This window comes from Choloepus didactylus (genome assembly GCF_015220235.1).
Source record: "Choloepus didactylus isolate mChoDid1 chromosome 11 unlocalized genomic scaffold, mChoDid1.pri SUPER_11_unloc4, whole genome shotgun sequence".
Classification (NCBI taxonomy): Eukaryota; Metazoa; Chordata; class Mammalia; order Pilosa; family Megalonychidae; genus Choloepus; species Choloepus didactylus.
Genome location: NW_023637581.1, coordinates 1,937,929 through 1,964,064, shown reverse-complemented (window position 1 = coordinate 1,964,064; position 26,136 = coordinate 1,937,929).

The following is a 26,136-nucleotide window of genomic DNA, read 5'->3' as shown; positions in this document are numbered from 1 at the left end:
TTTCCAAAGTGTCATAGAATTCTGCTGCATGCTTGGAATGCACAGATGCAAATTACACTGACTTGCTCCTACCTCACAAAAGGTATCAGGTCGCTAAGCAACAGGGCTCTATCCCAATGGCTGCCCTGTGGTCTGAATATATAATGGGATCCCCATGTGCAGATGATGGTGGGGGTGTTGTGCCCTGTGCAGTTTGTTGTAGGTATACAAGGATGATTCTGTAGCCCTGAGGATCACCTGCAGCCCTGATGAATGGTGGAGGTTTGACTCTTCCTGGAGGAAGCTCTACAGAAATGCCCAAGTGCAAATTCCAAATGGATGGAGTTTAGGGGGAACTTGAATGAAGTGTCACTGACCAAGCTTGGGCCTGACTTTCTTCTTCCAATGGCAAAGAAATTCCCACTGAGACTAAGACAAGCAGCTTTGCATCACGGGTGCTCACTTAGCAGAGCCTCCCATGATGTATGCCCATCTGAAGTGAAAGAACACACTTTATGTAAGGGAAATTTGGACAATTTTGATATGTCTGAAGTGTCCAGTGTTTATAGCTGACATGAGGATTGGTTCATGGCTGTTTTAGTGGTGGAATACTTGATTTATTTATGCTTGCAGAAATCTCATTCTTGGCACAAATGCTGCATAACAGTCAAGGTGGTTCTGTGATGAAAAGAACTCATGATATGTGGAGAGGCTGATATTTTTTGTTGAGTGGGTTGGAGGCATGATTGTGTACTTGAATGGAAACTCCCATAGGGCAGTCATGATGGTGTAAAATGAATATTGTTTGTTCCTTGTTCCAGTAATTATTGCCCTGAGGGATATCCCTCTCCTGGGTGCCCACATACCCTGTCTGTGTCAGTTAGAATGATACACATGTAACTGTGAACTCCCACCGCAAGTCCCCCTTTTATCTCATGCTTGTCTTGGGAGAGATTAACCACAAAGTTCTTGCATGTTTTGTAACAGATCTGAATGCAAGTTTTATAGCATAGGAAGAAGACTTCCCCGACCCCTCCATTCCCACATTTCCTGAAGCCCAAGGAATTAGGCCCAAGTGTCACTGACTGGGACCATTCTTCTCATATCCCATTAAGGCAGGACCGTGTAATCTCACCCTGCTCTGACTGTGTTCCTTCAAGGGGAGGGAAACTCACACATGTTCACCCTTTTTATACAATTTTTTTCACCAATTTTAGATTGTTTCTTATTCCTTGTATAAGTTTTTCTTTAAGGATTTTAAATCTATGTTTAAAAAAAATGAATGTTTCATTAATTATTCTTGTAGTAATTCACTTAATTACAGAGACATTCACTTATGTATTCACAGGAATATTTCCACAATCATTAAATTGAACTGGTTTTAGTACAAATATCTCATCCACGGGCCTGGACCCTACTTTAAAAATTTCCCATTCATGTTCTTTCAACTGAGCAAAATGTTAATAGTAATATTAATGATAGAAATATAGAAAGCCACAAAACAAAAATAGTGTCCAGTCTCATAGCAAACATGGTATTTCTTTTACAGGTATATTTATTCAATTTCATCTGAATATATCCAATAATTAGCTTCATCAGGTCATATTAGAAAATTGCTGAACCATCTTTTTATTTTTTATTTTCTTTAAATCTTCATTTTATTGAGATATATTCACATACCACACAGTCATACAAAACAAACCATACATTCAATTGTTCACAGTACCATTATATAGTTGTACATTCATCACCTAAATCAATCCCTGACACCTTCATTAGCACACACACAAAAATAACAAGAATAATAATTAGAGTGAAAAAGAGCAATTAAAGTAAAAAAGAACACTGGGTACCTTTGTCTGTTGGTTTCCTTCCCCTATTTTTCTACTCATCCATCCATAAACTAGACAAAGGGGAGTGTGGTCCATATGGCTTTCCCAATCCCATTGTCACCCCTCATAAGCTACATTTTCATACAATTGTCTTTGAGATTCATGGGTTCTGGGTTGTAGTTTGATAGTTTCAGGTATCTACCACCAGCTACCCAAATTCTTTAGAACTAAAAAGGGTTATCTAAATTGTACGTAAGAGTGCCCACCAAAGTGACCTCTTGGCTCCTTTTGGAATCTCTCTGGCACTGAAGTTTATTTCATTTCTTTTCACATCCCCCTTTTGGTCAAGAAGATGTTCTCCATCCCATGATGCCAGGTCTATATGCCTCCCTGGGAGTCATATTCCACATTGCCAGGGAGATTCACTCCCTTGGGTGTCTGATCCCATGTAGGGGGGAGGGCAGTGATTTCACCTTTCAAGTTGGCTTAGCTAGAGAGAGAGGGCCACATCTGAGCAACAAAGAGGCATTCGGGAGGAGGCTCTTAGGCACAATTACAGGGAGGCCTAGCATCTCCTTTGCAGCAACAGTTTTCCCAAAGGTAAATCCTGTGGTAGAGGGCTCAACCCATCAAACCACCAGTCCCCTATGTCTGTGGTCATGTTAGCAACCATCGAGGTGGGTTAGGCCAGTACCCCTGCATTCTCCACAGGCTCCTCAAGGGGGCTCTACATATGTTTTCCTTGTTTATTTTTTTAACTTTTTTTTAATCAACTGTATGAAAAATTAAAAAAAAAATAATTAAAAAGACACAATGAAAGAACATTTCAAAGAGACCATAACAAGGGAGTAAGAAAAAGACAACTAATCTTAGATAACTACTTTACTTCCAGCATGTTCCTACTCTACCCCAGGAAAGTTACCTAATATAGCAACATTTCTGTGAACTTGTTCCTATTATACCCATCAGAAATTAACAGACCATAGTCATTCCTGGGCATTACCAGATCAATAAATTTACCCATGATAACTTACCTGTTCTTCTTGGATTATTATTCCCACTTCCTTAATTGCTCTCTATTGCTAGTTCCCCTACATTCTACATTATAAACCATTTGTTTTACATTTTTCAAAGTTCACATTAGTGGTAGCATATTTCTCTTTTTGTGCCTGGCTTATTTCACTCAGCATTATGTCTTCAAGGTTCATCCATGTTGTCATATGTTTCAAGAGATCGTTCCTTCTTAATGCCATGTAGTATTCCATTGTGTGTATATACCACATTGTATTTATCCACTCATCTTTTGAAGGACATTTGGGTTGTTTCCATCTCTTGGCAATTGTGAATAATGTTGCTATGAACATTGGCATGCAGATATCTGTTCTTGTCACTGCTTTCCGATCTTCTGGGTATATACCCAGAAGTGCAATCGCTGGATTGAATGGTAACTGTATATCTAGTTTTCTAAGGAACTGCCACACTGACTTCCAGAGTGGCTGAAACATTATACAGTCCCACCAACAATGAATAAGAGTTCCAATTTTTCCACATCCCCTCCAGCATTTGTAGTTTCCTGTTTGTTTAATGGCAGCCATTCTAACTGGTGTGAGACGGTATCTCATTGTGGTCTTAATGTGCATCTCTCTAATAGCTAGTGAAGCTGAATATTTTTTCATGTGTTTCTTGGCCATTTGTATTTCCTCTTCAGAGAACTGTCTTTTCATATCTTTTGCCCTTTTTATAATTGGGCTGTCTGTACTATCATCATTGAGTTGTAGGATTTCTTTATATATGCAAGATATTATTCTTTTGTCAGATACATGGTTTCCAAAAATTGTTTTCCACTGAGTTGGTTGCCTCTTTACCTTTTTGAGAAATTCCTTTGAGGTACAGAAACTTCTAAGCTTGAGGAGTTCCCATTTATGTATTTTTTTTCTTTTGTTGCTTGTGCTTTGGGTGTAAAGTCTAGGAAGTGTCCACCTAATACAAGGTCTTGAAGATGTTTTCCTACATAATCTTCTAGGAGTTTTATTGTACTTTCTTTTATATGGAGATCTTTGGTCCATTTTGAGATAATTTTTGTGTAGGGTGTGAGCTAGGGGTCCTCTTTCATTCTTTTGGATATGGATATCCAACTCTCCCAGCCCCATTTGTTGAAAAGACTATTATGACCCAGTTCAGTGACTTTGGGGGCCTTATCAAAGATCAGTCAGCCATAGATCTGCGGGTCTATCTCTGAATTCTCAATTTGATACCATTGATTTATATGTTTATCTCTGTGCCAGTACCATACTGTTTGGCAACTGTAGCTTTGTAATAAGCTTCAAAGTCAAGGAGTGTAAGTCCTCCCAACTTCCCTTTACTTTTTTAGAGTGTCTTTAGCAATTTGAGACATCTTCCCTTTCCAAATAAATTTGATAACTAGTTTTTCCAAGTCTGCAAAATAGGTTGTTGGAATTTTGATTGTGATTGCATTGAATCTGTAGGAGATTTTGGGTAGAATTGACATCTTAATGACATTTAGCCTTCCTATCCATGAACATGGAATATTTTTTCCATCTTTTAAGGTACCCTTCTATTTCTTTTAGTAGAGTTATGTAGTTTTCTTGTATAGGTCTTTTACATCTTTCATTAAGTTTATTCCTAGGTACTTGATTTTTTTTTATTTAGTATTGAAAATGGTGTCTTTTTCTGGAGTATCTCTTCTGTTTGTTCATGTCTAGCATATAGAAACATTACTGACTTATGTGCATTAATATTGCATTCTGCTACTTTGCTAAATTTGTTTATTGGCTCTAGTAGCTGTATCATCAATTTCTCAGGGTTTTCCAGATATAAGATCATATCATCTGCAAACAATGACAGTTTTACTTCTTATTTTCCAATTTGGATGCCTTTTATTTCTTTTTCTTTCAGGATTGCCCTGGCTAGCACTTCCAGCCAATGTTGAATAACAGTGGTGATAGCGGACATCCTTGTCTTATTCCTGATCTTAGAGGGAAGGCTTTCAGTCTCTCACCATTGAATGCTATGCTGGCTGAGGGTTTTTGATATATGCTCTTTATCATATTGAGGAAGTTTCCTTCAACTCCTACCTTTTGAAGTGTTTTTATCAAAAATAGATTTTGGTGATGAATGCACAACTATGTAATGCTACTGTGAACAATCGAATGTATGATTTGTTTTGTATGACTGTGTGGTGTGTGAATATATCTCAATAAAATGAAGATAAAAAAACAAGGGAGGAGAAAAGGCTCAAAAGGACATTATTGGGACATATGAAAAAAACTGCAATATAGATTATAAGCTTCAGATCAATATTCAATTTCTTGAACTAGATAACTGCACTTAGGTTGGCTACATAAGTGAATAGCCTTGTTCTTAGGAAATGTACATGGCAGTATTAAGTGTTCAAGGAGCATGATATATACAACCTTCCATTGTTCAGAAAAAGGGATTGATAAATAGAGCAACAGAAAGACGGATGGATAGAATGATATGGCAAACATGGCGAAATCTTAAAATTGACAGATCTAGGTATTTGGAGGTGAGGGGTAAGGGTATGCTGGAGATCTCTGTATGGGGTTTGTGTTATTTATGTAACTGTCCTATAAGTTTGAAAAGTATTTCAAAATAAAAAGTTTTTTAAGTGAAAAAAAAGCAAATTGTAGCTGGCAGAAGAAAGACTCAGTGAACTTGAAGATAAGACAATCAAAATATTCCAGTCTGAGGAGCAGAAAGAGGAAAGAATGAAGAAAAGTGAACAGAGCCCTAGGAACTTGTGAGACACAAGCAAGTGTACCAATACACATATTGGGAGTCCCCAAAGAAGAAATATTCAAAGAAATAATGGCTTAAAACATCCCAACTTTAACTAAAAACATAAATATACACATCCAAGAGGCTCAACGAATTACAAACAAGAGAAACCCCAAATAGGCCCACACCAGGCCATGTGGTATCAAACTGTCACATGCCAGACAGAGAATTCTGAAAGCAACAAGAAAAAGGAAGCAATATGTCATATACAAGGGAGCCTCGATCAGATTAAGTGCCAATTTCTCATCAGAAACCATGGAGGCAGGAAGGCAGGGGAAGACGTTTGAAGAGTCCGAAAGCGAAAAATTGCCAAGCAAGAACTCTCTATCTGGTAAACTGTCCTACAAAACTGAGGGAGGAATTAAGACATTCCCAGATGGAAAAAACAAAAACAAACAAACAAACAAAAAAGTATGTTGGATTTTGTCAAATGCTTTTTCAGCATCGATTGAGATTATCATTTGATTTTTCCCATTCAAAGTGTTAATGTGTTGTAATACATTGATTTTTTTATGTTGAACCAGGCATGCATGCCTGGAATGAACCCCACATGGACAAGGTGTATGATTTTTTTAATGTGTCTTTGGATTTGATTTGCAAGTATTTTATTGAGGATTTTTGCATCTATATTCATTACAGAGATTGGCTGGTAGTTTTCCTTTTATGTAGCATCTTTGCCTGGTTTTGGTATTAGATTGATGCTAGCTTCATAAAATGAGTTAGGTAGTGTTCCATTTTCTTCAATGTTTTGAAAGAGTTTGAGTAAGATTGGTGTCAGTTCTTTCTGGAAAGTTTGGTAGAATTCCCCTGTGAAGCCATCTGGCCCTGGGCATTTATTTGTGGGAAGATTTTTGATGACTGATTGGATCTCTTTGTTAGTGATGGGTTGGTTGAGGTCTTCTATTTCTTCTCTGGTCAGTCTAAGTTGTTCATAGGTTTCCAGGAAATTGTCCATTTCCTCTACATTATCCAGTTTGTTTCCATACAGTTGTTCATAGTATCCTCTTATAATTTTTTAAATTTCTTCAGGATCTGCAGTTATGTCACATTTTTTATTCATTATTTTGTTTATATGGGTCTTCTCTCTTTTTGATTTTGTCAGTCTAGCTAGGGGCTTGTCAATCTTGTTGATCTTCTCAAAGAACCAACTTTTGGTGTTATTTATCCTCTCTATTTTTTTTTTTTTTTGTTCTCTATGTCATTTATTTTGGCTTTAATCCCTGTTATTTCTTGTCTTCTACTTGGTATAGGATTGGTTTGCTGTTCATTTCCTAGGTTGTTCAGTTGATCCATTAGTTCTTTGATTTTGGCTGTTTCTTCCTTTTTAATATATGTGTTTAGTGCTACCAATTTCCCCCTCAGTACTGCTTTTGCTGCATCCCATAAGTTTTGGTATTTTGTATTCTCATTTTCATTCATCTCTATATATTTAGCAGCTCTGGACTATGGGGCTGGCAACAGGCAGGAGTGTTTCCTGTCCACCAGGATTATGGCTGTGAGTGGACAACCCCCTTTTCTTAGGAAGCTGTGGGGTTTAGTGAATTTTCTCAGCCACTGGATTATTGCCTTTTGTCTCAGAGCTCTCTTAGTTCTGCTCTTGTCTTGACCTTCCCAAATTGCAAGTCTTTGAGGCTTTCTGTAGTGGGCATCTTAGAGTAATTGTTTTAGAAACAGAAAAAAAATGGTAAAAAAAAAAGCAACCCTCAAAGATCTAATGGGTTATTGAAATGCTAAGAGACAAAGCAATTAGGGCCATTAAGGAAAGATCCAGGGGGCAGTTTTTCTTTGGGATTTGCATATGAGCCTCAGGGCCTGAGCTCTGCCCTTCCCCTTCTATGTTCACCAGAACTCCAAAAATCCTCTGCTTTTATTTTGGTGTTTTTCTTGCTGTTTTTTTGCTATGCCTGTCTCATCTCTGCTGGGCTGGCTGTTCTCAGATTCTCTGGTGTCTGGTCTCAGTCTATCTATGGTTGGAGTTTGGATCAGTAGAATAAGTTTCCAATAAGAGCTGCCACTGGATTTCTCCCTTCTCCTTCCCAGCACTGACAGCCCCTCATCCCATGGGACTGAGCCTGGCACACAAAAACTTACAGATTTCACTGATATCACAGTTTGACATGTTCATGAGCGTTGTATGAAGTATGCCCAAAGTCAAATTGCTCTGTGGTGTCCAGTCCACGCAGTTTCTGGCTTTCTACCTACTTTTCTGGAGGAGTAACTAAAACTTACAGCTCACCAATCCACCATCTTGCCCCACCTCCTCTGAACCATCTTTTTAAAGAATATTCTTCAAATTGTGTTTCTTTTCAGAGGTTCTTCTTGATGAAATTGAGTTTATGAGCTTAAGGCTGTATTGGCACAAAAGTATGGTGCCCTCATTGTAATTTTTTTAAATGAGAAGTTCAGTTTTGTTTCTTTCATTTTATTGAATTTTTTTAAACATTATCAGCTACAACAACACACAAGTATCAAAATTCAACACTTCATAATAAATCAAAGTTTCAGGAAAGCAAGTAACCTAAAATGACTTCTTTGCTCCCTGCATTGCCCAAGTTTGCATTAATGGGTTATCTTCAAGTCATCTGACTAAAGATTGCTAATATTATAAACAGTACTCTTCATTGAGTCCCTGTATCTTCCTTCAGGTATTGTTTATTGCTGCACAGTCCTAGGTTTCCTTTTTCCCCCTCTTATCATCTGTTTCCTGTTACATGGCTTCACATCCCTCATATCCACTTTCAAATATAGGCTTCTCTGCTTAGCCTTGTGTGCACAAGCAGCTACACACTTCATCAACTGTTTCTGAATATTTCTGATTACTCAAATAGGAATCCCTGTACCCTGGTATGTCAAATATACAGCAGGAAATCCCAAGCAGAGAAAACTCTTGGGAGAAATCTCACTGGTGCTCAAAACTATGGAGGAGACAGTGTCAGCCCAGGTTCAAAAGCAACATAGATTTCTGGCAGGTACTTGGAATGCACATATGGTAATTATGCTGACCCTCTCCTACGTCAAAATAAGGATCAGTTTGCTAAGTAACAGGACTCTATCCCATTGGCTGCCATGTTGTCTGAAAATATAAGTGGATCTCCAAGTGTGTAGTTGATGGTGGAGGTGTTGTGGCATGTGCAGGTTGTTGTAGGTATATGAGGATGTTTCTGCAGTCCTGAGGCTAACCTTCAGCCCTGATGGAGTGTGAGTTTTTAACTCATCCTGGAGGAAGCTCTACTGGAAGGCCTAAGGGCAAATTCCAATTGGGTGTGGGGTAGAGTGAATATAAATGAAGTGCCCCTGGCCAAGTTTGGGCCTGTCTTTCTTTCCCAATGGCACAGAAATTCCCACTGAATCTAAAATAAGAAGCTTAGCACCCTGTGTGCTCACTTAGCAGAACCTACCATAAGGCATGCCCATGTGAAGTCTATGAACCCACTTTATCTCAGTTAAACTTGGACAACTATCAGGGGCCTTACCTGTCCACTGTTTATAGCTGAGAGAGGAATGCTTCATAGCTCTCTTAGTATTGGAATTTCTTGCTTTATTTATGCTTGGTATAAATGTCATTCTGGGCCCAAATGCTGCAAGACAGTCAAGGTGGTCCTGTGAAGAAGAGAACACATATGTGTAGAGGCTGATACATATTGCTGAGTGGTTTGGAGGCATGATTGGCTACAGGGAAGAAGACTCCCAGAGGACAGCATGATGGTGTACACAGAATTCTGTTTTCCCTCATTCCAGGTATTATCATTTTCCTGAGGGATATCACTGTCTTGGAGGCCAACATAACCTGGCTCTGTCAGTTAGAATGATAGACATATGACTGTGAATGCCTACCCCAAGTCCCCCTTTTATATGGTGCTGCACTTGGGAGAGATTAACCAAAAACTAGGCACTTATTTTGTTCCAGATCTGAAAGCAAGTTTCTTCGCAAAGGAAGAAGACTTCCCCAACAACTACATTCCCTAATTTCCTGAAGCCCAAGGGAGTAGGCCCAAGTGGCACTGATTGTGACAATTCTTCTCATATCCCTTATAGCAGGTCAGTGTAATCTCACCCAGATCTGACCCTGTGCCTTCATGAGGAGGGAAACCAACACATTTGAACTGTCTTTAGTTAATTTCTTTTTTCACTGATTCAACATTGTTTCATATTCCTTGTATAATAAGGTTTTCTTTAAGAATTTTGAATCTGCCTATTAAAAAATGTCAGTTTCTTTAACTATACTTATAGTATTTCACTTAAGAATAGAAACATTCTCTTAAGTATTCACAGGAGTATTACCACAATCAGTTAATTAACCAGGTTGTAGTACAAATATCTGATTTATGGTCCTGGTCCCCACCTGAAAACTTACCTAATTATGTCCTATCCAACAAGCAAAATGTTAATAATGGTAATAATAATAGAAATGTAGAATGGCACAAAACAGAAATAGGGTCCAGTCTCATATCAAATGTGGCACTTCTTTTATAGATATATTTATTCTCTTTCATCTGAATATATCTGAATTATTTCCTTCATCTGGACATATCAGGAAACTGCTGCACCATCCTTTTAAAGAATATTCCTCAAATTCTGATTCTTTTCAGACATTCTTCCTGATGATATTGAGTATATGAATTTTAGGCTCTATTGGCAGAAAATTATTGTGCATTCATGGTGTTTTTTTTTTTTAAGGAGAAGTTTCATTTTTATTTCTCTCATTGTATTGAATTCATTTTAAACATCTATAAGCTACAACAACAAAGAAGTATCAAAATCAACACTTTATAATAAAGCAAAGCAAAGTTTCAGGAAAGCAAGTAACCTGAAATAACTTCTTTGCTTCCTGCATTGCACAGGTTAGCATTAATATATTATATTCACAGAATTTGACTAAAGATTTCTAATATTGTATACAGTACTCTTCATAAAGTCCATTTATATTCCTTGGAACAATTTTATTGCTGCACAGTTCTATGTTTCCATTTTCCCTTCTTCTCATCTAGTTCCATTTACATGACTTCATATCCCTCATATCCATTTTCAAATAGAGGCTTCTCTGCTGAGGTTTGTGTGCAGAAATAGCTACACACCTCACCAAGTGTTTCTGAATCTTTCCCATTACTCCAATTAAGAGTCCCTGTACCCTGGTGTGTCTAATAAACAGCATGAAATCCCAAGTTGAGAAAATTCATGGGAGAAATCTCACTGGGGCTTGAACCTGTGGAGGAGACAGTGTCAGCCCAGTTTCCAAAGGGACATAGAATTCTCCGGGGTGGTTGCAATCCACATATGCAAATTATGCTGTCCCTCTCCTACCTCACAAGGTGCATCAGGTTGCTAAGCAACAGGGCTCTATCCCAATGGCTGCCTTGTGGTCTGAAAATATATTGGGATTCCAAGTCTGCAGGTGATGGTGTAGGTTATGTGGCCTGTGCAGTTTGATGTAGGTATGTGAGGATGATTCTGCAGCCCTGAGGATCACCTGCATCCTGGATGGATGGTGAGCTTCTGACTCTCCCTGGAGGATGCTCAGGAGGAATGCCCAAGTGCTTATTCCAATTTGGTGTGGGTAGGGGGAACATAAATGAAGTGACCATGGCCAAGATGGGCTTACCTTTCTTTCCCAATGGCACAGAAATTACCACTGAATCTAAGACAAACAGCTTAGCATCATGGGTGCTAACTGAACAGAGCCTACCATGAGGCATGCCCATGAGAAATCAATGAACCCCATTTATATCAGGGAAATTTGGACAACTTTGAGGTGCATGATCTGTTAATTGTTTATAGCTTAAAGGAGGTTTGTTTCATGGCTGTCTTAGTGGTGTGATTTCTTGTTCTATTTATACTTCCCAGAAATCTTATTCTGGGCCCAAATGCTGAATGACAGTCAATGTTTTCCTGTGACAAAGTGAACACATGGTACAGGGAGAGGCTTATATATTTTTGTTGAGTGGTAGGATGCATGATTGTGTACAGGGATGGAGGCTCCCAGAGGGGAAGCATGATGGTGTACACTGAATATTGTCTGTTCTTGGTCGAGGAATTATCATTGCCTGAGGGATATCCCTTTCCTGGGAGCCAAAATACGCTGGCTCTTTCAGTTAGAATGATACACATGTAACTGAATTCCCACCCCAAGTCCCCATTTTATGTGGTGCTGGTCTTGGGAGAGATTAACCACAAATGTGGCACATATTTTGTTCCAGATCTGAAAGCAAGTTTATTAGCAAAGGAAGGAGACTTCCACAACCTCTCCATTCCCTTATTTGCTGAAACTCAACAGAGTAGACCCAAGTAACACTGACTGTGACCATTCTTCTCGTATACCATTAAAGCAGGTCAGTGTAATCTCATTCATTGAGATCTGACTCTGTGCTTTCATGAGGAGGGAAACCAACACATGTGAAATATTTTTATTTAACTTCTTTTTTCACTGACTTAATTTTGTTTCATATTCCTTGTATAATAAGGTTTTCTTTAAGAGTTTTAAATTTATGTTTAAAAAATGTCAATTTCTTTAATTATTCTTGTAGTATTTCACTTAAAAAAGAGATATTCTCTTATGTATTCACAGGAATATTACATCAATCATTAAATTAATCTGGTTTTAGTAAATATATCTCATCTAGGGGACTGGTCCCCACCTCAACAATTGCCCAGTCATGTCCTATTAAACAAGTAGATTGCTAATAGTAATAATAATGATTGAAATTTAGAAAGGCACAAAATAATTATATGGTCCAGAGCCATAACAAACTTGGCTGTTATTTTACAGGTATATTTATTCTCTTTCATCTGAATATACCTCAATTATTTCCTTCATCTGGACATATTAGAATACTGCTGAACCTTCCTTTTAAAGCATATTCCTCAAATACTGTTTCTTTTCAGAAGTTCTTCCTGATGAAATTGAGTTTATGAGTTTCAGGCTTTAGTGGCAGAAAATTGTGGTGCCCTCCTGGTGATTTTATTTAAAAGAGGAGATTAAATTTTGTTTCTTTCATCGTATTGAATTCATTTTAAACATTATCTATTAGGTACAACAACACACAAGTATCAATAATCACCACTTTATAGTAAAGCAAAGTCTCTGGTAAGCAAGTAACCTGAAATGACTTCTTTGCTCTTGCATTGCACAAGCTTGAATTAATGGGTTATCTTCAAGGAATCTGATAAAAGATTTCTAATAGTATAAACAGTACTCTTCATACAATCCATGTATCTTCCTTTGGGTATTGTTTATTTTGCACAGTCCTAGTTTCCTTTTCCCCCCTCCTGTCATCTAGTTCCAGTTACACAACTTCACATCCCTCATATCTACTTTCAGATAGAGGGTTCTCCACTGAGCCTTTTCTGCACAAGAAGCTACACTCCACACCAACTCTTTCTGAATCTTTCCCATTACTCCAAATAGGATTCCCTGATCCCTGCTGTGTCTAATATACAGCAGGAAATTCCAAGTTGACAAAGCTGACAGAGGAAATCTCACTAGAGCTTGAACCTGTGGAGGAGACAGTGTCAGCCCAGGTTCCAATGCAGCACAGAATTCTGGCAGGTGCTTGGACTGTACATGCACAAATTATGCTGACAATCTCATCTCTCACAATAGGCATCAGGTAGCTAAGCAACAGGGCTCTGTCCCAATAGCTGTCCTGTGGTTTGAAAATATAATGGGCTACCTAATTGTGCATGGGATACTGGAGGTGATGTGGCCTGTGTCATTTATTGTATGTATATGAGGATTATACTGCAATCCTGAGGATCACCTGCAGCCCTGATGGAAGGTGAGAGCTTGACTTGCCCTGGAGGAAGTGCTAGAGGAATGTTCAAGGGCAAATTCCAGTTGGGTGTGGTATAGGGTGAGCTTTAATGAATTGCCCCTGGCCAACCCTGTGCCAATGTCATTTTTCAAATGAGACATTAATTACAGCTGGATCTAAGACAAGCAGCTTGAAACCCCATGTACTCCCTTAGCAGAGACAATCATGAGGCATGCCCATGTGCAGTGAATGAACCCAAATTAATTCAGGGAAATTTGCACAACTTTGAGGTGTCTGCACTGTCCAATGTTTATAGCTGACATGAGGATTGGCTCATGGCTGTCTTTCTGGTGGAATTTCTTGCTTTATTTATGCTTGCCAGAAATCTCATTCTGGGACCAAATGCTGCATGACAGTAAAGGTGGTCCTGTGATGAAGAGAACACATGATACATGGAGAGGCTGATATTTTTGGTTGAGTGGTTTGGAGGCATGATGGGGTACAGTGTTGGAGATGCCCAGAGGGTGGGCATTATGGTGTACACAAAATACTCTTTGTTCCTAGGTCCAGGAATGAACACTGCACTCACGGATATCCCTCTCCTGGGAGCCAACATACCCTGCCTCTGTCACTTAGAATGTTACACATGTAACTGTGAATGCCCATCCCAATTTCCACTTTAACATGGTGCTGGTCTTGGGAAAGAATAACCACAAATGTGCCACATATTTTTTCCAGATCTGAAAGCAAGTTTATTAGCAAAGGGAAGACTTCCCAACATCACTACTCCCATATTTGCTGAAACCAAAGGAGTACACCCAAGTTGCACTGACTGTGACCATTCTTCTATATACCATTAAAGCAGGTCAGTGTAATCTCTTTGAGATCTGACTCTGTGCTTTCATGAGGAGGGAAACCAACACATGTGAACTGTATTTATCTCATTTCTTTTTTCACCAACTTAACTTTGATCATATTCCTTGTATAAGAAGGTTTTCTTTAAGAATTTTAATTTTAAGTTTAAAAATGTAACATTCTTTAATTATTCTTGTAGTATTTCACTTAACAACAGAGATATTCTCCTATATATTCAAAGGAATATTACTGCAATCATTAAATTAACTTGGTTTTTGTACAAATATCTCATCTAGGGGCCTAGTTCCCACCTCAACAATTACCCAATCATGTCCTATCAACCAAGTAAATTGTTAATAGTACTAATAATGATTGAAATGTAGAAAGACACAAAACAAAAATAAGGTCCAGACTCATAACAAACTTGACTTTTCTTTTACAGGCATATTTATTCTCTTTCATCTGAATATATCTCATTTATTTCCTTCATCTGAACATAGCAGAAAACTGCTGAACCATGCTTTTAAAGAGTATTCTTCAAATTGTGTTTCTTTTCAGAAGTTTTTCCTGATGAAATTGAGTTTATGAATTTTAGGCTATATTGGCAAAAAATTATTTTGCCCTCATGGTGATTCTTTTTTAAATGAGAAGTTTCATTTTTGTTTCTTTCATTGTATTGAATACATTTTAAACATCTATAAGTTACAACAACAAGGATGTATCAAAAATCACCACATTATAATAAAGTAATGCCGAGTTTCAGGAAAGCAAGTAACCTGAAATAACTTATTTGCTTCCTGCTTTGCACAACTTAGCATTAATGTGTTATCTTCAAGACATTTGATTAAAGCTTTCTAATATTATAAACAGTACTCTTCATACAGTCCATGTATCTTCATTGGGGTATTGTTTATTGCTGCACTTTCTTAGGTTTCCATTTTCCCTCTCTTGCCATCTAGTTCCTGTTACACAACTTCACATCCCTCATATCCACTTTCACATAGAGACCTCTCTGCCGAGCCTTGTGTGCACCAGCAGTACACACCACAACAAGTGTTTCTGAATCTTACCCATTACTCCAAATAGGAATCCTGTACCCTGGTTTGTCTAATATACAGCAGGAAATCCCAAATTGAGAAAACTCATGGAAAAATCTCACTGGGTATCAAAACTGTGTAGGAGACAGCATCAGCCCAGGTTCCAAAGCAGCATAGAATACTTGTGGGTGCTTTGAATGCACATATGCAAATTATGCTGACTCTCTCCTACCTCAAAAAGGGCATAAGGTTGCTAAGCAACAATGTTCTATCCCAATTGCTGTCCTGTTGTCTGAAAATATAATGGGATCACCAAGTGTGCAGGTGATGGAGCAGGTGTTGTGGCCTGTGCAGTTTGTTGTAGGAACATGACAATGATTCTGGAGCCCCAAGGATCACCTGCTGCCCCAATGTATGGTGAGGGTTAGGCTCTCCCTGGAGGGATCTCCACAGGAATGCCTTTGGGCAAATTCCAATTGAGTGTTGGGTATGGGGAAATTCAATGAAGTGCCTATGAGCAGGCTTTCCCTTGCCATTTTTTCCAATGGGACAAAATTTACTGCTGAATCTAAGACAAGAAATTTAGCATCCCGGGTCTCACTTAGCAGAGCCTACCATGAGGCATGCCCTTGTGAACTCAACAAACCCACTTGATGTCAGGTAATTTTGGACAAATTTCAGTTGTCTGACCTGTCCACTGTTTATTCCTGACTTGAGGATTGTCTCATGGCTGTCTTACTGGTGGGATTGTTGCTCTATTTATGCTTGCCAGATATCTCATTCTGGGCCTAAAGACTGCATGACAGTCAAGGTGGTCCAGTGATGAAGAGAACACATGATACATGGAGAGGCTGATATTTTTTTGTTGAGTGGGTTAGAAGCATGATTGGGTGCAGGAATGGAGACACTCTTATGGCAGGTATGATGGTGGGCACTGAATATTGTTTGTTCCTTGGTTCAGGAATTCTCATTGCCCTGAGGATATCCCTGTCCTGGGGGCCAAGAAACCTTGGCTCTGTCAGTTAGATTGATGCACATGTAACCGTGAATTCCCACACAAAGTACCCCTTTTACCTGGTGCTGTTCTTGGGAGAGTTTAACCACAAATGTGGCACATATTTTGTGTCAGATCTGAAAGCAAGTTTAGCAAAGTAGGAAGAATTCCCTGACCTCTCCGTTCCCGAATTTGCTGAAGCTCAAGTGAGCATGCCCAAAAGGCACTGACTGTGACCATTCTCATATCCCATGAAAGCAGATCAGTGTAATCTCACCCTGATCTGACCTTGTGCCTTCATGAGGAGGGAAATTAACACAGGTGAACTGTCTTTATTAAATTTTTTTGTCACCAACTTAACATTGTCTCATATTCCTTGTATAATAAGGTTTCTTTAAAATTTTTAAATTCATGTTTAAAAACATGTTAGATTTTTAAATTATTCTTGTAGTATTTCAGTTAAGAATAGAGACATTCTCTTATGTATTCACAGGAACATTACCAAAATCATTAAATTTACCTGGTTTTGGTACAAATATCTCATCTAGGGTCCTGGTCCCCAGATGAACAATTACCCAATCATGTCCTACAACCAAGGAAAATGTTAAGAGTAATAATTATTATAGAAATGTAGACAGCCACAAAACAAAAATAGTGTCATCTCATATAAAATGTGGTATTTCTTTTACATGAACATTTATACTCATTCAACTGAATATGTCTCAATTATTTCCTTCTTCTTGATAAATTAGAACACTGCTGAGCCATCATTTTATGGAATATTCCTCAAATTGTGTTTCTTTTCAGAGCTTCTTCCTGATGATATAGAGTTTATGAATTTTAGGTTGTATTGACAGAAAGTTATTGTGCCCTTGTTCTAGTTTGCTAATGCTGCAGAATGCAAAACACCAGGATGGAGTGGCTTTTATAAAAAGGGGGTTTATTTGGCTACATAGTTACAGTCTTAAGACCATAAAGTGTCCAAGGTAACACATCAATAATCAGGTACCTTCACTGGAGGATGGCCAATGGCGTCCAGAAAACCTCTGTTAGCTGGAAAGGCACGTGGCTGGCGTCTGCTCCAAAGTTCTGGTTTCAAAATGGCTTTCTCCCAGGATGCTCCTCTCTAGCAAGCTTGCTCCTCTTCAAAACGTCACTCACAGCTGCACTCTGTCCAGTCTCTTTGAGTCAGCATGTTTTATATGGCTCCACTGATCAAGGCCCACCCTGAATGTGTGAGGTCACACCTCCATGGGAGTATCCCACCAAAGTCACCACCCACAGCTGGGTGGGGCACATTCCAAGCAAATCTAACCAGCACCAAAATGTCTGTCCCACAAGGCCACAAAGATAATGGCATTTGGGGGACACAATACATTCAAACCGGCACAGCCCTCATGGTGTTTTTTTTTTATATGAGAAGTTAAATTTTTGTATCTTTAATTGTGTTGAATTATTTGAAACATCTATAAGGTATAACTACACACAATTATAAAATTCATCACTTTATAATAAAGCAAAGCAAAGTTTCAGGAAAACGAGTAATCTGAAATAATTTCTTTGTTTCTTCTATTGCACAAGTTTCTATTAATTGGTCAAATTCAAGGCATTTGATGGAAGAGTTCTAATATTTAAACAGTACTCTTCATATAGTCCATGTATCTTCCTTGTATTGTTTATTGCTGCACAGTCCTAGGTTTCCTTCCCTCCCCCCTTGTCATCTAGATCCACTTACACAACTTTGCATCCCTCATATCCACTTTCAAATAGAGGCTTCTCTGCTTAGCCTTGTGTGCACAAGCAGCTACAAACCAAACCAAATGTCAATGAATCTTTCTTATTACTTCAAATAAGAATCCTTGTACCCTGGTGAGACTAATATACTCTAGAAAATGTCAAGTAAAGAAACCTCAGGGAAGAAATTTCACTGGGGCTCAAACCTTTGGAGGAGACAGTGCCAGCCCAGGTACCAAAGTGGTATAGAACACTGGTGGGGGCTTGGAATGCATATATGCAAACTATGCTGAACCTCTCCTACTTCACAACAGGCATCAGGTTGGCAAGAAACAGGGCTGTATCCCAATGACTGCCCTGTGGTCTTAAAATAAAATGGGATTCACAATTGTGCAGATGATGGTGGATGTGTTGTGGCCTGTGCAGGTTGTTGAAGGTATATGAGGATTTTTCTGCAGCCCCAAGAATCATGTGCAGCCCCAATTGATGGTGAGTGTTTGACTCTCCATGAAGGAAGCTCTACAGGAATGTCCAAGGACAAATTCAAACTGGGTGTGGGGTAGGGAGAATTTTAATGAAGTGCACCTGGCCAAGCATGGGCCTGCCATTTTTTTCCAATGACACAGAAATTAATGCAGTATCTAATACAATTAGCTTAGAATCCTAGGTGCTCATTTACCAGCTCCTACCATGGGGCATGCCCATGAGCAATCAGTGAACCAACTTTAAGTCAGGGAAATTTGGACAAATTTGATATGTCTGCTGTCTCCACTGTTTATAGCTGACATGAGGATTGGCTCATTGTGGTCTTAATGGGATTTCTTTGTCTATGTATACTTCCCAGAAATCTCACTCTGGGCCTAATGCTGCATGACAGTCAAGGTGGTCCTGTGATAAAGGGAACACTTGATACGTGGAGAAGATGATATTCTTGTGTTGCGTGTATTACGGGCATGAATGGGGACAGGTATGGAGACTCACAGGGGACAGGCATGATTGTGTACACAGAATGTATTCTGTTCCTTAGTCCAGGAATTCTCATTGCCCTCAGGGATATCCCTTTCCTGGGAGCCAACATATCCTGGCTCTGTCAGATTGATACACATGTAAGTGTGAATGCCCACCCCAAGTCCCCCTATTACATGGTGCTGGAATGGGAGAGATTAATCACAAATGTGGTATGTATCTTTTTCAAGATTTGACAGCATGTATGTTTGCAAAGGAAGGATACTTCCCTGACCTCCCCATTCCCAAATGTGCCTTAATGAGGAGGGAAACCAACACATGTGAACCGTCTGTATTTTATTTCTTTTTTCACTGATTTAACATTGTTTCATATTCCTTGTATGGTAAGGTTTTCTTAAAAATTTAAATTTATGTTTAAAAATTGTCAGTTTCTTTAATTATACTTGTAGTATTTCACATAAGAGCAGAGACATTCTCTTATGTATTCACAGGAACATTACCCAAATCATTAAATTTACCTGCTTGTATACAAATATCTCATCTAAAGGCTTGGATCCCAACTCAACAATTATCCAACCATGTCCTATAGACCAAGCAAAATGTTAATAGTAATAATAATGATATAAATGCAGAAAGGCACAAAACAAAAATAGTGTCCTGTCTCATATCAAATGTCACATTCTTTTACAGTTATATTTATTCTCTTTCATCAAAATATATCTCAATTATCTTCTTCATCTGGAATATTAGAAAACTGCTGAGCCATCTTTTCAAAGAATATTCCTCAAATTGTGTTTCTTTTCAGAGATTCTTTCTGATGAAATTGAATTTATGAATTTTAGACTGGTCTGGCAGAAAATAATTGTGCCCTCATGGTGATTTTTTTTAAATGAGAAGTTTAATTTTTTTTTCTGCTTAAACATTATCTATAAGCTGCAAAAAAAACCACACATATCAAAATTCACCAATTCATAATAAAGCATAGAAAAGTTTCATGAAGCATATTACCCAAAATCACTTCTTTGCTTCACTCATTGAACAAGCTTGCATTAATGGGTTATCTTCAAGGCATTTGATTAAAGATTTCTAATACTATAAACTGTACTCTTCATACAGTCCATGTGTCTCCTTTGAGGTATTTTTTATTGCTCCACAGTCCTAGGTTTCCTTTTCACCCCTCTTGTCATCTAGTTATAGTTACATGACTTCACATCCCTCATATCCTCTTTCAAATATAGGCTCCTCTGCTGAGCCTTGTGTGTGCAAGCAGCTACACACCACACCAACTGTTCCTGAATCTTTCCAATTACTCCAATTAGGAATCCCTGTAACCTGGTGTGCATAGTATACAGCATTATATCCCAAGTTAATAAAACTCTGGGATGAAATCTTTCTGGGGCTCGAACTGCGGAGGAGAGTGTCAGCCCAGTTTCCAAAGTGGCATAGAATTCTGATTGATGATTGGATGCACATATGCAAATTACACTGACCATCTCTTACCTCATTGTAGGAATCAGGTTGCTAAGCAACAGGTCTCTATCCTAATGGCTGCCCTGTATTCTGAAAAGATAATGGTATCCCCGAGTGTGCACATGATGATGGAGGTGTTGTGGCCCATGCAGATTTTTTAGGTATATGACGATACTGCAGCTCCAAGGATCACCTGAAACCACAATGGATGGTGTGGGTTTGCCTCTTCATGGAGGAAGCTATTCAGGAATGCCCCAGGGCAAATTCAAATTGGGTGTGGGGTAGGGAGTACTTTAGTGAAGTGCCCCTGGCCAAGCTTGGTCCTTCCTTTTTTTCCCAATGGCACAGAAGTACCAATCAAAGACAAGCAGCATAGTTTCCTGGGTGCTAACTTAGCAGAGCCTACCATGAGGCATGCCCTTGTGAAGTCAATGAACCCTCTTTATGTCAGGGAAATTTGGACAACTTTGAGGTATCTGACCTCTCCACTGTTTATAGCTGACATGAGGATTGTTTCAGGGCTGTCTTAGTGGTGGGAAATCTTGCTCTATTTATGCTTGCCAGAATTCTCATTCTGGGCATAAATGCAGCATGAATAACATGGTATTCCTGTGATGAAGTGAACACATGATATGTGGAAAGGCTTATATATTTCTGTTGAGTGGTTGAAGGCTTGATTGGGTACAGGGATGGAGGCACCAAGAGGGCAGGGATAATGTTGTACCATGAATTTTCTTTATTTGGTCCAGGAATTGTCATTGTCCTGAGGGATAACCCTGTCCTCATTGCTAACCTACCCTAGCACTGTCAGAATGATACACGTGTGAATCTGAATGCCCACCACAAGACCCCCTTTTACACTGTGCTGGTCTTGGGTGAGATTAAGCAAAAATGTGCCACATATTTTGTTCCAGATCTGATAGCAAGTTTATCAGCAAAGTAAGAATACTTCCCCAACCTTTCCATTCCCAAATTTGCTGAAGCCAAAGTGAGTAGTCCCAAGTGGCACTGACTGTGACCATTCTTATCATATCCCATGAAAGCAGGTCAGTTTAATCTCACCCTGATCTGACCCTGTGCCTTCATATGGAGGGAAACCAACACATGTGAACTGTCTTTATTTAATTTCTTTATTCAATAATATAACATTGTTTCATATTCCTTGTATAATAAGGTTTTCTTTAAGAATTTGGATGTATGTTACAAAAAATCAGTTTCTTTAATTATTCTTGTATTATTTCATTTAAAAACAGAAACATCCTCATATGTTTTCACAGGAATATTTCCACTGTCTTTAAATTAACCTAGATGTAGTACAAATATTTCATTTACTGGCCATATAGCCCCCTGAACAATTACCTAATCATCTAAAAACACTCAAGCAAAATGTAAACACTGATAATAAGAATAGAAATGTAGAAAGCCTCAAAACAAAAATAGGGTCCAGTTTCATATGAAACATTGCATTTCTTTTATGGGTATATTTATTTCTTTCATCTGAATATATCTCAATTATTTCTTCATCTGGACATATTAGAAAACTCCTGAATCATCCTTTTAAAGAATATTCTTCAGATTGCATTTCTTTTCAGAAGTTCTTCCTGAGGAAATTGGGTTTATAAGTTTTAGGCTGTATTGGCAGAAAATTATAGTGGCCTCATTGTGATTATTTTAAAATGAGAAGTTTCATTTTTGTGTCTTTCATTTTATTGACTTTATTTTAAACTTTATCTATTAGCTACAAACACATATAAGTATCAAAAATCACTGCTCTATCAGAAAGCAAAACAAAGTTTTAGGAAAGCAAGTAACCTGAAATAACTTCTTTGCATCCCACATTGCACAAGTTTGCAATAATGGCTATCTTCAAGGCATCTGATTAAAGATTTCTAATATAAGCAGTACTCTTCACACAGTCCATGTATCCTCCTGGGGCATTGTTTATTGCTGCACAGTCCTGGGTTTCCTTTTTCCCCCTCTTGTCACCTACTTCCAGTTACACAACTTCACATCCCTCATATCCACTTTCAAATAGAGGCTTCTCTGCTGAGCCTTGTGTGCAGAAACAGCTACGAACCACACCAACTGTTTAGGTATCTTTCCCATTACTCCAAATAGGAATCCCTGTACCCTGGTGTGTCAAATATACAGGAGGAAATCCCAACTTTAGAAAACTCATGGAAGAAATCTCACTGGGGATCAAATCTGTGGAAGAGACAATGACAGCCCAGGTTCCAAAGCAGCATAGAATTCTGGTAGGTGCTTGGAATGCACTTATGCAAATTATGCTAACACTCTCCTACCTCACAATAGGCATCAGTTTGCTAAGCAACATGACTCTATCCCAATTGCTTCCCTGTGATCTGAAAATATAATTTGATCCCCAAGTGTGCAGGTGATGGTGGAAGATTTGTGGCCTGTGCACATTGTTGTAGGTATATGGCAATTATTCTGCAGCCCCCAAAATCACCTGCAGCACCAATGAATGGTGAGGGTTTCACTCTCCCTGGAGGAAGCTCTACAGGAATGCCCAAGGGCAAATTCCAACTGGGTGTGGGGTAGGGGAACTTTAATGTAGTGCACCTGGCCATGCTTGGGCATGCTTTTTTCCAATGGCACAGAAATTATTTCTGGATCTAAGACAAGAAGCTCAGAATCCTGGATGCTCACTTAGCAGAGCATTCCAGTAAACCTGCCAATGTGTAGTGAATGAACCCACTTTAAGTCAGGAAAATTTGGGAAACTTTGGGTTGTCTGACCTGTCCACTGCTTACAGCTGACAGGAGGATTTGTCCATGGCTGTCTTAATGGTGGCAATTCTTGCTCTAGTTATGCTAGCCAGAAATCTCATTCTGGGCCTAAATGCTTAGTGACAGTCAAGGTGGTCCTTTCATGAAGAGAACACATGATATGTGGTGAGGCCGATATTTTTTGTTTTGAGTGATTTGGAGGCATGATTGTAGACAGGTATGGAGATGCGCAGATGGCAGAAATCATGGTGTACACTGAACATTGTTTGTTCCTTGGTCCAGGAATTATTACTTCACTGAGAGATATCCCTGTCCTGGAGGCCAACATAACCTGGCTCTGTCAGTTATAATGATACACATGTAACAGTGAATGCCCACAACAAGAACCCCTTTTACATTGTGCTGGACTTGGGATAGATTAACCACAAACATGACACACATTTACTTCCATATATGGAAGGAAGTTTTTTAGAAAAGGAAAAAGACTTCCCCAACCTCTCCATTCCTGAATTTGCTGAAGCCCAAGGGATTAGGCCCAAGTGGCACTGACTGTGACCATTCTTCTCATATCCCACTAAAGGAGGTCAGTGTAATATCACCCTGATCTGATCCAGTGCCTTCATGAGAATGGAAACCAACACATGTAAGCAGTCTTTATTTAATTTCTTTTCTCACTGATATAACATTGTTTCATATTCCTTTTATAAGTTTTTCCTTAAGAACTTTAAATTTGTGTTTAAAAAGTCAGCTTCTTTAATTATTCTTCTAGTATTTCTCTTAAGAACAGAGACATTCTCTTACATATTCACAGGAATATTACAACAATCATTAAATTAACCTGGTTGTAGTAGAAATATCTCTTCTAGGGACGTGGTCCTCACCTGAAAAATTACCAAACCATGTCCTATCTACCAAGCAAAAAGTTAGTAATAATGACAGAAATGTGGAAAGCCACAAAAAAATAGTGTCCAGTCTCATATCAAACATTACATTTCTTTTACATGTATATTTATTGTCTTTCACCTGAGCATATCTCAATAATTTCCTTCTTCTGGACATATTAGAAAACTGTTGAACCATCCTTTTAAAGAATATTCCTCAAATTTTGTTTTTTCAGAGTTTCTTCCTGATGAAATTGTGTTTATTTGTTTTAGGCTGTATTAGCAGAAAATTATGGTGCCCTTGGTGTTTTTTTTTAATGAGAAGTTTCATTTTTGTTTCTTACAATTTATTGAATTTATTTTAAACATCATCTATTAGCTACCACAACACACAAGTTTCAAGAATCACCACTTTATAATAAAGCAAAACAGTGTTTTAGGAAAGCAAGTAACCTGAAATTACTTCTTTGCTTCCTGCATTGAACAAGTTTGCATTAATGGGTTATCTTCAAGGCATCTGACTAAAGATTGCTAATATTGTAAACAATACTCTTCATACAGTCCATGTATCTTTCTTTGTGTAATCCTGATTGCTGCACAGTTCTAGGTTTCCTTTTTCCCCCTCTTGTCACCTAGTCCCTGTTATATGACTTCACATCCCTCATATTCACTTTCAAATAGAGGCTTCTTTGCTGAGCTTTGTGTGAACAAACAGCTACACACCACAAGAAATGTTTCTGAATATTTCTCATCAGACCAAATAGGAATCCTGTAACCTGATGTGTCAAATATACAGCAGGAAACCCAAAGTTGGGAAATCTCATGGAAGAAATCTCACTGTGTCTCAGACCTCTGGAGGAGACAGTTTCAGCCCTGGTTCCAAAGTGGAATAGAATTAAGTTGTGTGCTTGAATTGCAAATATTCAAATTATGCTGACCCTCTCCTACCTCACAGTAGTCATCTGGTTGCTAATCAAGTGGGCTCTAACATAATGGCTGCCCTGTGGTCTGAAAATATAATGGGATCCCTAAGGTTGCAGGTGATGGTTGAGATTTTGTGGCCTGTGCAAGTTGTTGTAGGTATATGAGGATGACTCTGCAGCCCTGATGTTCACCTGCAGTCATGATGGATGGTGAGGTTTTGACTGTCTCTGGAGGGAACTCTACAGGAATGACCAAGGGCAAATTCCAAATGGGTCTGTGGTTTGGGGAACTTTAATGAAATGCCTCTGGCCAAGCTTGGGCCTGCCTTATTTTTTCCAATGGCACAGAAATTCCTTCTGAATCTAGGAGTAGCAGCTATCATCCCATGTACTCACTTAGCAGAGCCTACCATGATACGTGCCTGTGTGAAGTCAATGAACTCATTTTATATCAAGGAAACTTGGACAACTTTGAGCTGTCTGACCTGTCCACTGTTTATAGATGACCTGAGGATTGTTCCATGGCTGTCTTAGTGTTGGGATATCTTGCTTTATTTTTGCTTGCCAGAAATCACATTCTGGGCCCAAATGCTTCATGACAGTCATGGTGACCCTTTGATGAAGAGAACACATGATACATGGAGCAGCTGATATTCTTTTGTTGAGTGGGTTGGAGACATGATTTGGTACAGGGATGGAGACCTCCAGAGGGCAGGCATGATGGTGTACACTGAATATTTTTTGTTCCTTGGTCCAGGAATTATCATTGCCCTGAAGGATAGCCCTGTCCTTGGGACCAAAATACCCTGTCTCTCTCAGTTAGAATGACACACATGTAACTGAGAATGTCAACCCCCAAACCTCCTTTTATGTGGTGCCAGTCTTGGGAGAGATTAAACACAAATGTCTCAGATATTTTTTCCACATCTAATAGCAAGTTTATTAGCAAAGGTAGAAGACTTCTCTGACCTCTCAATTCTCAAATTTCCTGAAGCCCAAGTGAGTAGGCTTTCTTTATTTAATTTCTTAATAAACTGTCTTTATTTTTTTTCATGAATTTAACCTTGTTTCATATTCCTTGTATAAGGTTGTCTTTAACAGTTAAATTTATGTTTAAAACAATGTCAGTTTCAAGGAAAACGTAAGAT